The following is a 16,328-nucleotide window of genomic DNA, read 5'->3' as shown; positions in this document are numbered from 1 at the left end:
AAATGGTGTTGCTAAAAAAACTTGTTATTAGTTTTTTAAATATCACCTTATTTCAAAGACAATAAATGTCTCCTCCAAAGCTTCAGAGAACCAATATTAAGAAAGTGAAAAAATGTTCATTTTACTCTAAACATTTTATAAAAGTGACAATGAGGAGGTATTGGTTTTCCTTATACCAACTCATTAGATATATTTTAGCACCTTTAAGTATGCAGAAAATTCGAATTTCTTCCTATGTTCTCGTAACCTACACACCTGGAAAGAGAGAGTTAAAACAATGAAGACTTCTAAATTCCATCCCTCTTTTACTTTGGAAAAATCATGACTTTGCTAATAGTTTCTGGTGTTGCAGTACCAATAGCAGTTACTTTATCTTATTATTCTTCCCTCTGTGGGGAAGGTATTTTGCTGCTGTTATTTGTTGAAAAGAACTCTGCAATCTTTCTGTGCCAATTTAGGGGTCTGGAGGAAAATATTAGAAAAAAGTAAAACAGCCTGTTCTCATCTTGCCTTCCTCAAATAATCAATTTTTCTCTAGAGTTTCTTGTTTAGACACGTTGAATAAAAAAATAAAAAATCAAATTTCCCTCTATGATTATAGCCTAGGTAGATTAGAGGAAAGATGAAGAAACACAAAATAAAAATATTAAAATAATATGTCAACTATCCTCAATCCCACTACTCCAATGGTTAGTATATTTAAATTACTTTACAAATATTTTCATTGAAATTATTTTAAAATGCAATATTTTACTAAATGGAGCACTCTTTCCATTTCTATATACCAAATTTCAAATATGTAGTTCAATAGAATTGTTGAGAAAATGGTTTCATTAAATGTAAGGGTTATGTTATATTATAGAATCTCAAGATGGACGAGAGAGAACTAACCCAATATTACACATTATATATGTTGGAAAGGCTTATGTGACTTACCTAATATTAACCCCCTTACATGTATAGCTAATGATACCAAAGCTGCTTGCTCAGAGTCACACAGCAACATCCATATAAACCACCTTTGAGCCTCTAACATTTGGATTTTAGACACTGCCTGGTTTGATCTTTTAGATAGAATAGAATAGATAGAACAGATTCAAAACTAGACTTTTTTTGAGAATATGATCAAGTTATGACCATTTTTGTGTATGAACTAATTTGCTTTTCAATAACCAGCACTATGTAACTAATTTTCTACACACCCCTTTCACACCCTGAGTTTCTGTGCTACTTCTGCTACTCCTTTCCTACACACATAACCACTGCTGTCATAGTAACTTTTTTAAATTATCGCGCCATTACCTCGGGGGCGAAGGTAAACCAGGTTAGTACACAATGAAGTCAGATTTCTTCATCATCAAAATCTGTTTCTCATCTGTCTATATATTTCTGCTCTTTTCAACTTGCACCCTAGCCAAGTAAATTACTTGTTATTTTTGGAATGTACTTCATTCACATCAATCTCTCTGCCCAAAATGCCTTTCCCAACATCTTTATCTAAGCAACTCTTTCTTTCAAGGCATTGGGTAGCTTAAATCTCTCTAATTTTCCTCATTTCATTTCCTGAGAGCAAAAACATTCCATACTTGCTTTGTGTTCTCAGAGCACTTTTTACATGCCTATAATAACATCATATTTTATCATAGAATACTGCATCTTAATTCCACGTAATGGAGTAATTATTTTGTAGTCTATCACCACCCTCTCTAACTCCACTCATACCCTTAATCCCAAAAGTATTATCCCCTAAGGTCTCTTATTATATGGTTTAGTTGAGTACCTATTTAGTATTAGCTATTTGCTAAATGTTAATGTAAATTAATAACGTATTTTGATAATAATAAGGCCTTATGAGTGGCAGAATTTCCATATTTTTATTAAAAGTAATTACCATAAAATGTTAGACTTGGAAAGGTTGTTAAAGATTTAAAAAATTGGATAAAATTAGAAATTATTTTATCCAATTTTTACATTTTACATAGAGGACTAGAAAGTTCAATTAATTAATTCAATAAAAATTTTTGCATATGTACTTATGCATCAAGGCCTATTCTACATGCCAAAGATAAATGAATTGCTTTAAAAATATTTAAATTAATTTTATTTGTGCATCTTACATTTTTGGAGGGAAACAGACAATAAACCAACAACAGATAAATGTTCAAGATATCGTTTGTTAGCGATAATTATTATGAATAAGATAAATAATTATCTCAAGTTCACACCAGTTTTAGAGATGAGCTTGAGCCCTGGTCTCCTGTATCTCATTCCAGTGTTATGGTAACTAACAATTACATCCTTTCTCCAAATCAAGTACAGATTTTACATAGCTAAACTGAAATTATTATTCACGGTAGCAAATGAGCAAAAGTTTGTACCGGTGAAGGTGAATTGTAAGTCACTATAACAAAGTTACCCCCAAAATACAATGGTTTCTTAAGATAGAAATTTATTTTTTTTTTCTCAAAAATAGTCCCAAGACTGAGTCCATGCTCTTAGGGAGGCTCTGCCTATGTCCTGTCATTCAGAAACTCAGATTTCTTCTTATTGTTATTCTTCTAAACAAGGTGTGATCTTATTTGGTATGTGGAGGCAGCCATATCTTTATTCTGACTTGCAGAAAGAGGGAAGAGGTAGAAAAACACACGCCCGATATCTTAAGGCTAAGAACTAGAAAGGGTTTTTAATTTGCTGAACCCAATCAAGCACACCTGCAAGACAACTTGGAAAGCAGAATCTCCAACTGAATGGCCCACCTGCTCAGATCAAACTCTGGCTGGTCCCAGGGTAGTTCTAGTAGTTCAGAAAGAAGAGATTTATGACAGAAGAGGGAAGAAATTAGTCATCTCTGCCTCTCTTGGACACCATTATTTACTTTTTTCTTGGTCTTAGACAAGAAATCAGGAACATAGGTAGATAATGAGGTCAAAACTGTTATCACAAAGACAAAGTTATCAAAAGCAATGAGGCATTTGCTGCAAAGAATCTGGTGACATTATTTTGGTGATTAGTGGCTCAGTTTCTACTGCCTGAGAAACCCAATACTAAGTTTAAAGAATAATTTTGCCCAATTCCCCAAAAAAGATGTAAGGGTGAAAAGTGAAAAAAAAACATTATAAATGGTATCTGTTGGTGGAGCTAAATTGATTTAGTTGAGTAATAGAGGCCACTTCAATGAACCATAACTGTAATGAAACTGACTGGTTTTTGCAGCACTCTAACTCACTTTATATAGACCCTGAATATTACTTGCAGTAACTGAAATTACTCATTGCCTCTTTTGAAGTAAGGAGGGCAGCTGCATAAAGTGGTTATTAAGCACTCCCTTAGCAATTCAAACCAACTTGTTGAATCACAGATATGTGGATAGTAATTGTCTGGAAGTACTGGGGTCAGTTGTTTCAACTTTCCCTGTTTGTCAGAAAGAAGTGCATTTAGTGCTTGGAACAGATAGTTCTTAGTGTTGTAAATAAATTCCTGACAGCTCTATACCTTTGAGTCACATGTGAAAGACATTTGACTTAGGCAGTATCTCTTCAAATAGACAATGCTATTGATAACATCATATGTCTTTTCTTCCCTTCTCATTTTCTCTTCTAGAAAATTCATTCTTAGATGAAGGGAGAAATTAGTCAAGTCCTGTTTCCTTTAACAGGGGAAAAATTATTACAAGGCTCACAACAGATCTGACATTAGAACAGAGGCTGGAAGTTTAAGCCAATCATGAACCACCTTAAGAAAAACAAAAAGCTCTTTCATACTAGCAAAAAATTGCAAAACAGGGAATGCTCAGGATTAAGAAAAACATTTCAAGGCTACAAGGAAAGCTTATAACTGGCAAATAGTTTGCATATTTTAAAAGAGTTAGTTAATGGAAGAGGTACTCAGAATTAAGAAAAGGGTACGCAGAGCCAGTGAACACTACCGAGATTTAGATAGAGTGAGGAAGAAGAAACTCTAACGATATGAAAAAAAGCTTAGTTAAATTCTATTAATAACAACATTCTAAATTTTAAAAACAAGGCCTAACATATATTCATTGAGTATCTATTAAATACCTACTACAGGCCAGGAACTGCTGTAAACATCTTTTAAGATGCATGTGATACGGCCCTTGCACCCCAACTTGCAGGGTAACTTATTTCTCCTGAATTGCAATAAAACTAGAGAATACGATATTTTTATTTACAGACTTCTGTTGGTTGTCTTGCAACACAGCAGCTTGTGAAGGTTAATAATTTATCCTAACAATGGGAAATAGAGACAATAAGGATGTCAGAGATACACTGGGCTAATGATACAGCTGAAGAAGATATGAAAGACAAGTCATTTATTTTTAATAGTAGCTATAAATAAAAAAATGACTTTTTCTCATGCAGGTAGGTTTCAGGGATATGTATCTACAGCTTTACATTTACATCTAATATCTCTTGTTTTATACAGAAATGCCTTTAGATAAAACAAAACAATATAAAACTTTGTTCCTATGAGACCATAATTCTAACTCCTGATTCCCTGCTTATTTTACCCTACAACAACTTTCTGAGGTAGGTTCTGTTAATATTCACACCAGAATGATAAGGAAGATATGTCATAGGAGTGACTTGCCCTGTGTCATACAAAGTAATATAGCTGAAATATTCCAGAAATTTTTACTATTTGTTCAAGTAACAATCCTATAATCTTCAAATATCAATAAAACAATTTTCAATATTTCTTTGGTTTCTTACTAATAAATTAAGAATTATTTAGTTGTACTAGTTCTTTTAGCTTTATTTAATGAAATAGCATAGCTAGAAAAGGTCAACTTTCCAAATGAAAATTACTCAGAAATTAAACCAAATCTATCTTGAAATAAAACATAATTTTTCCCTGAAAAAAAAAAAAAGTTTTTCTTCACTTCAAACTTGTCCTTTTCAAAATCAAAGTGAAGGCAAATCATTTCACTCAATCAATAGTGTACATTACATGCAGTCATTTTATAGAAATAAATATCTATTTTTTTTGCGTGTGGGCCTTACTCTTTATCGCCTCTGTCCACCCATTGTGTTAATTTTCTACTGCTACGTAATGATAAAATTATGACAGAGAATTTAACCTCATTTTCACTACACTTTAAACAATTTTTCACCTACTTTACAGAAATAACTAAGGCAAACATTTCCTGAGCAGAGTAGATAAGCCAAAATTAACCTTCATCCTCTTAATTTTTCAAGAAGAGACAGGAATGGTGTCTAGAATGGCAAAAAAGATGTATTCACTTGAGAAAGTCACTGAAAATATTAAGAAAGAAATCAGACCAAACATTTTAATGGTTTCTTAGAATGCAGAGTTTCTGTGTTAAAATGTTAATTTTATAATAACCTGGTTGGTTTCTTCTTGTTTTATTCTGAATTTTTGGCATTGTTTGTTTCTGTCTGTACAATTACTATATTAATTTACCATCTATAATCTATTCTATTCAGTAGAGAAAGAAAATGTGAGTTTATTTCTTAGTTTGCTTAGACAGATAGACAGAACTCTATGGTCATTATTGTTTCTCTCCTTTGTTCTCACCTGTTATTCAATTCATTCTGTTACTTCTAATTGAAAAATGTACTCTAAATCCCAGAGTTTTTTAGCACCCTCCATGCTAAATCCTAGTTCACATCAGCCTCAACCTCCATGGCAGGTATTTCAATGATCTCCTGATTGCTCTACTGGCTTTAACTTTGTTCTCCTAAATCTATCCCCCACAAAGTAGCCAAAAAGATACTTTTTTTAAATGTAAACCAGGTCATGGCACTTTCTTGCTTAAAACCTGCCCCTGACTTCCCATTACAAAAATCAAAAAATTCCAAATTCCTTATCTATGGTGTCCAACATATTCTATGAAATATTCCTGCCTACCTGTCACCATATACCTTTCATGACTCTCTCATCTTCCTCAGAACTCTGCCCTAGGTAACTGGTCTTCATTCTGACTCTTGAAGATGACAAGCTTATTAGCATCTTACTTTGCACCCACTGTTGCTTTTCCTTGCAGTCCTCAGTTCAAATGTCACCTCTTAAGACAGACCTTACTACTTTAATCCCTTTCAATTTGCCCAATGGTATGTTCTTCATAACATAAATTATTCTACTTTGTTCCATATAAGTTTATGTGTTTATTGTATATTTCCCTATACCAAATATTCTTATATCCACTAATATATAAACTCCTTGATGACAGGGATCCTGTCTATCTCACTTACCACTTTCTCCCAGATGCCTATAACAATTCCTGGCCACAACAAATATTTATGGAGAAATATAAAGAACTCTTATATCTTTAGCATAACACTTTTTCTGGTTTAGGATTAGTAATAATAATAGCTAATTAATGGAATGTTACTAGATACCAAGCACTAAGGCTAAATAATTTACATGTATTACTTCATTTAAACATAAAAATTGTTTTGAAGCAAATATAGATATTGTTCTGATTTTAAAGATGAATAAACTGAGGTTTAGTAAAGTTAAATGATTTGTTCAAGGTCACAGAGCAAGTAAGTGGCAGAAATTGGATTGCATCTCATTTCAAAAACCTAAAATTAGACTGTATCTCTTTTCAAAACACTATACTTACTCTTGTCCACCTCAGTCTACTAACAACCTAAAATTTCTAAGTTAGGCAGTATAATACCAAATATCTAGTTACACATATTAACTAATTTTGTAATAAAGCATGCCTTCATGCTTTAATGTTCAATATATCAAGCAAGAAAATTCTTAGGCATATGGGGCTTTCTATTTCACTAATTCCTCATGAGCTCTCATTTATTCTAAGTAGTCCAGTTGATTTTCAGTATAAAACTACAACCTACTCACTCCTAAGTCACAGTCAATCTTTTAGCCTCCCATTCTCAGCAAAAGTGCATCTATTTGTTTAGAAAGTCTTCTATCAGTAGCTCTTGGAAACTACAAGATCTAAAACTTGAAGTACATCTTCATGTCTGACATCACTGCATATAATGATATATAATAGCAACATTTAGGCTTGAGGCCTCCAGTTGCTATTCTAGACAATATAGAATCAAAAGCCTTAGATGAAACTCTAGTCTAAACCAAAGGACAGTATTCCAAATACCTTCAAACCATTTCTGTAGATGATTTTTACTTTTTAAAGAAATTATCTATTTGGGAAAGGGTTTTTTTATTCTCTCTGAGTTTATCCCATGTTGTTTCAGTCTTATGACTTATTTTATTCTTGCTCCTCTTTCTCTTAAAAGTGATGCCAAAACTATGTTAGTGATTTGAACACTGAAATAGTTGTGTTATCCTGGCCTGCTGTAGAAAAGCATTTATTAAAGATTTGCTCTTCATCTAAAATACTGAAACCTTTTAAACATACATTAAAAACAGATATAGATTTCCCTGTGAAACTAGAATCTAAAGCACTGACATTTAATATTCAAAAATGAAAACTATACTTGCCTCTTGACAGAGTCATGAAAACATATATGTAGAGTTAGTAGCAGAGGGCAGTATGAAAGGGAAAAAAAAATTAATAAATCATATCAGCAGGTAACTGCTTAATAGAATAACACAAGAAAGTATACAAAACTGTGAAAATAAATATTCAGAACACCTAAGTTTAAAAAAAAAAAAAAGAAGAAGAAAAAAAGAACACTTGGGTTTTTTCTCCAAGAAAATGAGATTTTAATTTTTAAATATTAAAAACCTGGTCGATCTTTAATTTATTCTAAGAAATCTTCCTACAAAGTAGTATTTATAGAACATACAATTGATACTTTTTTGATTGACATTTATATATATTATCCTGAATGTAAACAAGAAGTTCCTACGTCAAGGCAGATTTTTATTATTAACTTGCAGCATAACAATATTGATGCCCCATGCCCTAATTCTTCCCTTTTCTGGAGCAAAGCAACTTAAGCACATACACAAAAGCAAGATTCTTGTGTTACAGAGGAGGAACCCTGAAATTATGAATCCTGGAATTTATATATATGCTGTCCTTCTCCTCTCCTAGAAGAAAGAGAAACACTTATACTCTAGTGGTTCACAATCCTTTGCAATGTAAATAGTTGCCCCAGGGTTTGATACCCCTTTGAAATGCAAACACAGTAAGTAGAGATATCTCTAAATCTCTCTGGGGAGCTTCTAATTATCTACTCAATCTTTAACTTCATAGGCTCCTTCTTTAAACTAGACCCTGGTTTTCTTTGCTCAGAGAACCCTAACTTTAGAAAAATGAAAATATTCACTTTCCAATAATTCATCAAAACAACTGAATAATCATAAAGTGTTCTAGATCAAACAATACAAATTTAAAGTATGTAAATCAAAAACGGATTTTCAAAAAGAAATTGCAAATAAATTCAATCAATTTCAAATAAGTATTAATATTCATACTACATCTGCTGTTCATAAAAACATGATTTGTGGATTGTAAAAGCAATGACAAAAAACAAAAGACAAGAAAAAATTTCCCATTGGAAATTAAAGAATATTTTTTCTAAACAATTTAGGGTTAAAACTGTTATGTGTTAAATTGTGCCACCACTTCCCTCCCAATTCATATCTTATAGCCCTACCTCCAAGACAGAATAGGGATGGGGCTCAGCTTTCAAAGGTGGTGATAAGCAACTTCCCAAAGGCAGTCAAATTCCACATCCACCTGTGCTCACAACCCTGAGCTGACCACTATATAACTTTCCCCAGGTGGTATGGTGAGGAGCACCACCATCTTGGACTTGCCAAGCATGCGCCAGGACCTAAGCAACGACAGCGTCTGCCCAAGAGATGATGATGACCATCTACAAGCCAAGGAGAGGCTTGAAACCTACCTGTTGCTCAGAATCAATTGGAAGGAATCAACCCTGACGACACCTTGGTTTTAAATTTCTAACCTCCAGAACAATAAAATAATAAATTTCTGTTGTTTAAGCCACTTGGTTTATGGTACTTTGTTATAGCAGCCCTAGAAAAACAATTAGAACAATTATCTAGAAATTAATGAGAACCCCACAAATATAACTCTAATAGAGTGCTGCCAAAGCAGCAACAAGAAGAATATTCTGTCTATAGTTCATATGTGGAAAGATAAGGATTTTCTAGTGAGTACATTTATTAGAAAAACTAGGGAGAAAAAAATAATAAAGTCTTTGATATCCACAAAAAAAAGAAAAGCAAAATATATTTTTAAATAAGTTTAAAATATTTAAGCAAAAGTTAATAAAGTAGCAATTTAAAACATAAATTTTAAAATCTGGATCTTTAAAAAGATGAACAATATACATATTCTTTGCTAAGTCTGATCAGCAAAAAGAGAAAACATTTGAGCAGCACTAGGAAGTGAAAGGGGTGCTAATTATAGATAGGTAAGTGCTATGGAATAAAATATTGATGCAAATCTTGATTCAGAAGATAATTTTTCTATTGGAGTAAACATTTCTCAAACTAAATCAAACAGTAATAGAAAGCCTGAAGAACTCAATAAAGATAAAAGAAATGTAAAAAATAATCAAGAAAACAGGTACACATAGTTTTAACAATGAATTTTACCAAATCTCTAATTAACACAAATATTGTTTTCTAAATTTGTCAGAGCATTGTATAATGCTAGAAAGCTTTCCAGTTTACCTGACAACTATATTGTAATTTTGATTCCCAAATGGACTGGATAAAGTTAGAGAGCTTTACATTTAGTTCAATAATCATTATTATAACACTAATCTCAAAAATGGAAAAGGAAAGAACAGGAAAAAAAGCAATAGCTTACTTCTGAACACATGTGCAAATATTTATACACATTACTATCAAAAATGACTAGACATAAAAATTTTGATAGTAGATTTGGCTTATTTTCACTAAAACAATGGTTTTGTGGGATAGACAAAGTTCTCTTGACAAAGTTGTGAGGACAGTAAGCATGTGAAAGTGATAATCAGTCTTTGGCTAACGTGACTCATTTGAACAGAATTGCCATACATGTAGTAGACAGAAAACATACAAATTTTAATTCAAAATTTATAGCAGTAGATCCTATAGATTGAATCACCTACTATATACTTGCTGACATCCAAATCCATCATGTCTCTCTATACATGACAATCTCATAAAATCTAAACCAACTGTTGAAATCTTACTCAGTCTCTATACCTGCAAATTTCATAGACATTTCAAAACTCACTATGCTCAATAGGGAACACATCACATATTACAATTATATATATCAAATACATTGTGTTTATATATATTTAAATGTGTACATATATATGTATATAGTATATGTAGATCTGTGTGTGGTATGAAGTGAGATCTGTGGAATAATTTATAGAAAAATGTTTCTTGATTTAGAACTTTAAAAAGAGAGAACCAAATTCTACTAGAAAAGTGAACAAAAATAGAAAGTATAAAATTTTTATCTGATAATTTCCTGGACATCTAAGGAAAATAAATCTGTACTAAGACTAATATATAGCCTTAAGAATGTTGGCATACAGGCATAAGAAATCATCAAGGAGTGATATGTGTTTGTGTTTGAGGGGTGCTAGTGCAAAGCAGATAGGAAGACATAAGAGACAGGAGAATGAAGGCCCAACCCAGAGACCTCCCTTAGGACCTCCTCGAAGTACACATTTTATGGTTAAAGATTACCATTACATCCTGAAATATAAAGAAGTAAAAAGCACAAACCTAACCACTGGTTTAGTCTGGCCACAAGCGCTTTTACAGTTAGTACATATACCGACCTTCCTTAACCTTAGACTCATTATACCATTATTATATTTTACAAATGCCAGGAAGTTTATGAATCTAATTATAACAGACTAAATTCAAGGTAACCACGTGTGCGGTAGACAAAAGGTTCTATAATAGCCTAATGTCAATCAAATGACCTCACATGTTAATCATCTAGCACCGCCCCTGTAACCACTCATCAAGGGCCAATATGAGGTTTATTTTCTGAATTCTACAGGGCTGCGGCCATCTCTGTTGTAGCCCGTTTCTCTCTTGAAGTGTACTTTAATAAATCTTACTTTTCCTAAATTTCTCTGATCTGTAATACTTTACTGCATTGGTGGAAAGAACTGAGCCCCCCCATTGCCACCAGGGCACCTATGGATTTGGATCATCCCCAAAGGTAACACTAGTAAGTGACCTCCTAACATCTGCCAATAGTTGAGCATCAATATATAGAGAGAGAAAGAGAGACAGAAACAGAAACAGAAAGACAGATAGAGAGAGAGAGATTAAAATAAAATATCACTTTTCTTTCTATTAGAGGTCTTCTAGCTAATTCCATGCTCTCCCCTCCCCAGTCTAGATGTCGGAATGGCCATACCAAGGGAAATTTTGTCTCTGCAGAGAAGAATACTTACTAAAGATCACTGCATTGTACTAGTTCTGGGGGAGAACAAAAATATATTGAATTTAATGTTTATTAATTTGAATAGATTACTTCTACTGATTGAAAAATCTGGACCAGTGGAGTTAACCATCCTCCAAGTATCTTATTCCACCTCTGTGGAAGTTGTATAAAGAAAGGCATTTAGGAAAAACATCTGCTATCAAACTGAGTGGTGGGGAATAAAGTTTTTTCTAAATAATGTATAACAAGCAAGATCTGGCTCCAAGATCCTTACTGTGCGGGGCGGGCAGCGGGAGAGCAGGGATAGTGTGGGCAGGTGAGTGGTTTCTAACAAAATTAACCTTACAAGGTGATCTAATCATAAATTCCTAAATGGGCAGGTCAAGGTGAATAGTCATGCTCTAGGCATATAACTTTTTAGGAAAAGTTTTATCTTTGCCTTAAGCAAGCTCTGTCCATTGTTTCTGTGCATCCAGTTTACCATGCCTTTGAAATAAGCCCTAACCACAGTCAAGAGTGCCATAATTTTGTTAACTATCCTGTAATCCAATCTCTGCCTTGCTTTTCCCCTACCTTCATGTAATCTTCTTTACATTCCTTCCTTAATTTTAAGTGCCTAAAAGAACTGCAAAACTCTTATTCTCAGGAGCATTTGAGATCTTGCCTTCCAACATATGTTGTCAGTTTGCCTCAAATAATCTTTTATAAACATTATTTACAGGTTTGGACAATCTCATGTCATCATTCCTTTACTTCCTTCTACAAATGCCCTCATATAGAAACATTACAGAACTCGATAAGGTGCCTGTGCGGAAAAGAGCATGCTTCTTTAAATTCACTTGCATCCTTCACTTAAAGAGTTTTAAAAGCCTATTAGTGAAATTGGAAGGCAACCAAGTCTGGGACTCATACTGCCTGTGCTGCTCAGCCAATAGACCTGATACAGTACATCACTTGTAAAATTCTTAATCTTTTAGCAGAAAATGAAATGAGATATCTCTTGCAGAGTTCTTAATCTTTTTAGTCAACCTAGTTAAGTTTTCTTTCCTCCTTTTCTTTGGGAAAAAGGCCCTCTCCCTCAAATCCAGATAATTGCCCCAAAACTGGTGACTCAGATCCTCTGGCTATTGATAAGGGTCATCGGCCCATTGTTAGCAGAAATGGTGCTAGGCCAAACAGGGCCCTTAGAGTCTGAGAAGGGAGGGGACTTTAGGCCAAAGGTCTTCTTTACTCTTTAAGAAATATATTAACCAAGCCTCTTTCCCTTTACTTGCTTAATAGGCAAATCAATAATAGAAATTAATAGATATATGATTTAAATAACAAGTTTGTATCTTCTTTTCCTTGTCTAGGGACTGAGTAGGCACTTCAGCAGGAAATCCAAGACCCCAACCTGACTGAGGCAGAAAAGGAAAATAGCTCCATGAAACCCCAATAGGCAGGGACTACGACCCTTCTCAGCAGGAAGCTACAGAAGATATAGAAGAGACCTCCCATCCCTCAACATCCATACTAATAATAAGAGGGTTCGTGGCTCTTAAAAAAGTTAGGCAGGAAAGTTAGGGGATTTCGGGTCTGCCTGCAAAGACACTGAGGTCATTCTATTCTAGAAGGGGTCTGCCCTAGTCTACCTACAATTAAGCAAGCCAGAAGGCATTTGGGGGACAAAAGTTAACTCAGAAAGAAACAAGTGAGCAGGAAATTGGGTACTAGTTTCAGCCAGTCACTCACATCTGTGCAACAAAAACCCCAATCATCTTCAATATACCTAAGCCTCATTTACTATCATTATAATATGATGCATATGCCCAGAAGTTCATTAATATCATTATAACAGACTAAATTCTGGAAACGAACATGCACAGAAAACAAATGATGAATCACTGAGTCCTGTCAATCTGAGTTATCAATCAAGGAAGCCCGCTTCTCTAAGAAGAGTAACCTCCCACAGCAAATAGGGATAAAAACCCCAAAGGCTTTGTTACCAGGCCTTTGAGGCATGCTTCTCTTGCTCAGGCCCACTTCCTCGTCTGGAAGTGAACTTTCTCTTCTAATAAAGCTTTTCATTTCTGCTGTATTTCAATGTCTTGCTCAATTCTTTGTTCAAAACATCAAGAACCTGGACAATACTCCAGGAGAGGATCCCCACTCTCCGGTATCAGACCAACACAGAAATTGGGATATTTAGAAAAAGAGTTTATTGTCAGAGCACCGATCATCTGAGAAGGCAACAGGTTAACACCTTCAAAAACTGCCTTGTCTTCTCAGTCCAGGTTAGCGTATTTAAGGGAATTAAATAGTGTATTAAGGGAAAATCTGGGCATGATTCCAGGGGCTACTTGATGATTCCAGGGGGGTCTGAGGTGCTTCACAGAGCCGTTCCTCTGGCAACGTGATCCTCTGGTGGCATAAGCAACTCAGGAAGAAAGATGGGAGTAGTTTGGAAAGAATGCTAGAGCAGAAGAATTGTGATTAATAAGCATAAGGGCATTAATCATAAGTTTCAAGGCAACTTTCTATGTCAGGGGACTTTCCAAGCTCTGGGTCAAGCCGCTGGGGACAACCTATTGTTCAGCTATAGGCCAAGGAACAATAAAGCCACGGACACTGTGAGGCTTCTACTACAGGGGTCTTAACTAGGCCCTCCTTTATTAGGACATTATGCTAGGTGATGCTTTTCTAAGACTAAATCCAAGACTACTATAACAACTTTCCTAAGAAATATTAGAGAAGTATAAGGAAGAATAAAAGGGCAATGTGCTCTTATGCTTAAAGGTTTATGTTAATTTTAAAATACTGGTTATTTTTAAGGGCCAGAAGAAAAATTAATAAATGGAAAATAACATAAATAGCAATTGAAATTTGAAGGTGTGGGGGAGGGGAAAATTTCCTCATTTCCCTCTTGATTAATTACAATTACATAAGATAGATTAATAGAGGAAAATAACCAAATTTAATATGCATGTACAAATCAGGGTTTCATAAGAATATGAGGCCCTGAAGACAAATCAGGCGTTTAAGGCTTATATTCCATCTTGAACTAAAGGGAAAAGGGTTAGTTGTTTGGGACCTCAAAGGGTCGAAAGGCAATACGAATGGAGATAAAAAAAATTAAATGTTTGGTAAACAAATGTTTGCTGGGCTTTGATCAAACAGGCCTTGTTAGGTCGTTCTCTGTCTACCCTATTAGTTCATATTAAACTGCAGTTATCTATGATGTTGGCTCCCCTCAAGGAGCAGACTCTATATCTAATCTCTTTTAGGTAGTAAGGGGGAAATTCAAAGTTTCTTCATGAATATTCTGTTTTTTAAAAAATAACCAGCTAAAAATAATTAATAGCCCCAAAGGGCATATTTTGGGGTGGTGAATTATGCTCTGCTTCAAAGAAAACTCTGAAATAAAAGAATGAAGAGGCAACAGCTCTTCGAGTTTACTTACTCATGGATCTATAAAAGAAGAGAAATCTGTAATACTCTTTTCTTTGTCTCCTGAATTAATGAATCACAAGCTTCCATGAGGAGACCCATTCTGAACTCTAGTTCAGAATGCCACTCAGAACGGCAACACTATTATGTGGTTTGTGTCCTCACAAGGCATTGAAAATTTTTTATCTGCATTTTAATGATGGAACCATGCATATTTTGTGGTCATGATGCTACTTACTGTGTATGAGTCACCAGGAGCTGGCTGCCAAAAGCAACTCAAGACTATGACAGCAGTATAATTTTTTATTTAATCTTGATATGAAAGATATTATAAAACTGGCACATACACAAAAAAGAGAAATCTGCTTTAGAACTGTCACTTCTCAAGGGCATGGTAGGGCAAGGGTAATAAAAACTCAACCAAGATAATAAGTAATCACTTAGAGAGTTTCACTGGGAAGTTCTCATATGAAAAATGAAATAAACAGTAGAATTTTAAAATATTCTAAAGCTAGTAACATAGATAGGACATGAGAAAAATTGGGAATGACCTAAGAGAGAAGTGTCGAATTGTGACTCCATGTGAAATTCCAGAGCATAAATATGAGAGCAGAGTTGTCTTTTCTTAATAAGAGGTTAGATGTAAACATTGTATATATTAACTATAATTCTATGTGTGCTTGAGGTAAATAACTTAATAAAAGTATTGGGCTGCTATGGCCAATCTAAATTAGAAATAAGTAACATTGTATAAAATTTAAAGTGACATAATTGACATAATTTAAAAAATTATTTTATGTAATTCTATTGATGACTCATATTTTTGCACTTCTTGAATGATGAGAAAAATCAAAACCTGATCTAGAACAGTAAAGCATCATTATCTACATCAATTAGTCTCTAGGACCTAGAACATCAAAAGCTGGTGTGATAGTGGAACATTTTTAATTACACAGTCAGAATGCAATAAATTCTGAAACTAGAGCTAAAACTTACTAATGGAGAAGACTCTTAGTTGACAGGCAACATTGTGGTATTCTCTAACTAAGCTTTCCTCAGTCAAATCCTTGGGTGAGCATACTTTATACTACTTAGTTTACAACAGAGAGATTTGTCCTATAAGTATGTAATAGAGGAGAAAATTTCCCCTTCCTTCCTCTAGTCCTTTGGCTGGTTGAATAATTAAATTGCATAAGACAGATTAATAAGAGAAAACCAAATTTAATTGTGTAAGTGTGGGAAGCCCACATCCATGAGAGAGTCAGAGCACATACATGAGAAGTTCAAAGACAGAAAGGGAAAAGGAGGTAACTATGACATCCTGAGTGAAGGAATGGGATAAGGGGCCTTGGATGTCAAAATCGGGGAGGACGACTCACAGGATGTTAAGAAGAGCAGATGTTCAGTAATTAGATATTTACCCATGTATATAGGTCATGCAAATCTATTTCTAGTCATAACTTTCATTCTGGGAAAGACCTCCAATTTAGATTCTTCTAGGTATTTATGGGAAGGAAGCTTCTTCTGAACCTGCAATGTCTCT

The sequence above is a fragment of the Pteropus medius genome, unplaced genomic scaffold, assembly GCF_902729225.1.
Source record: "Pteropus medius unplaced genomic scaffold, Ma_sr-lr_union100, whole genome shotgun sequence".
NCBI lineage: Eukaryota > Metazoa > Chordata > Mammalia > Chiroptera > Pteropodidae > Pteropus > Pteropus medius.
This window is presented reverse-complemented; position numbering follows the sequence as displayed.